Raw genomic sequence first — 1233 nt, forward strand, 5'->3', positions numbered from 1 at the left:
ACGTGGCGTCGGCGCCGGTTCAAGTCGGACAAAATTTCTAACCGGCATGCACTGCTTCAAGTCAGCCGCCGATCGGTTTGCGCGGCGCCGCATGAAGTCGAACGCACCTTTTGACTCCTAAACACCTTTGAGCTTCCATTGGTCCGTGGCGGTTACGCAATCGGTGGGTGTGTTCTGGAACTCCACCTTCTTAGACGTGTGATTTTTTCCCCCGGTTCGTTTCTCATTCAATGGAGGTCAGAAAGGAGAACAACATCTCCGCAACATAAATACACTGTGTCGAATAGCTGAGCTGGCACAAATATATCCGCACCTGTACGATCGCTCGCGGAGAGACTTTAAAGATTCAGAGAAAGCATTTAATTCCTAGAAAGAAATTGCAACGAAGTTTGTTGTCGACGACCCGGAGTTATGCAAAAAGCGACGCAGAGAAACATCCGAGCCAAGTTTTCCAAAGCCATGAAAAGAATGAAAGGAATTAAAGATATAAGGCATCAAGTACCAAATACATGTGTTTCAAATAAATGTTACACCATACTGCTGCTGCTGCTATTGTTCTTTGCAATTGACACGCTCTCACGCCACACATCCATTTTCTCACGCAGAAAAATGTCCCTGCCAAATTCAATATATTCAATATTTAAAAAAAAAAAACTCCAGACAGCGCTCGTCAATGTCAGAATGATTTAGATGGCCAATCAAATCAAAGAAGGGCGGGGCTTTACTGTTCCAGCGCGACACCACGGCATTTTTTAACAGTGAGTGTGAGGTAAGTAGGAAAACATTTATTATTTGACAGCTGTTTTACAACAGAAATGTTAAATAACCAACAGTAATATTCTGTGATGCAAACTACTCGACGACCGTTTTGATCATTTACGTGATTCACGTAATTCGTAACCGAATGTGGCAAGGAACATTTTGTTGTTTTGCTTTTACAACATTTGCACAAATTAACTCCTAATTGTATGTGTATTTTAAAATAAAATATTATTTGTGAATATTTAAACGGATTACGAAAAATTCTTTCCATTTTTCTCATCTTTTTTTAAGATGTTAAGCCTTGTCACACGCTATGCGTGTCCGTCGTTTAGGTTAGTAACTAATATGCTGTATGCCCTATGTAGAAATAAGTTAGCATTATCAAAGTTATTTGTTTTGCAGTATTGCAGTAATTATACATATGTTGTCAGTAAACCTGTTTCATTGTAATGTTTTGACAAATCACAATAC

The 1233-nt window shown here is 39.6% G+C and overlaps 1 protein-coding gene across 2 annotated transcripts in view; it reads right to left on the bottom strand.

The window, feature by feature from the left end:
- The window catches only part of LOC107758768 (semaphorin-4F-like), a 102399-nt gene that overhangs the window by 20071 nt on the left and 81095 nt on the right, over window positions 1-1233 (bottom strand). The gene's annotated exons all lie outside the window — the stretch shown is intronic.

Source organism: Sinocyclocheilus rhinocerous, unplaced genomic scaffold, assembly GCF_001515625.1.
Source record: "Sinocyclocheilus rhinocerous isolate Xijiao unplaced genomic scaffold, SAMN03320098_v1.1 scaffold2821, whole genome shotgun sequence".
Classification (NCBI taxonomy): Eukaryota; Metazoa; Chordata; class Actinopteri; order Cypriniformes; family Cyprinidae; genus Sinocyclocheilus; species Sinocyclocheilus rhinocerous.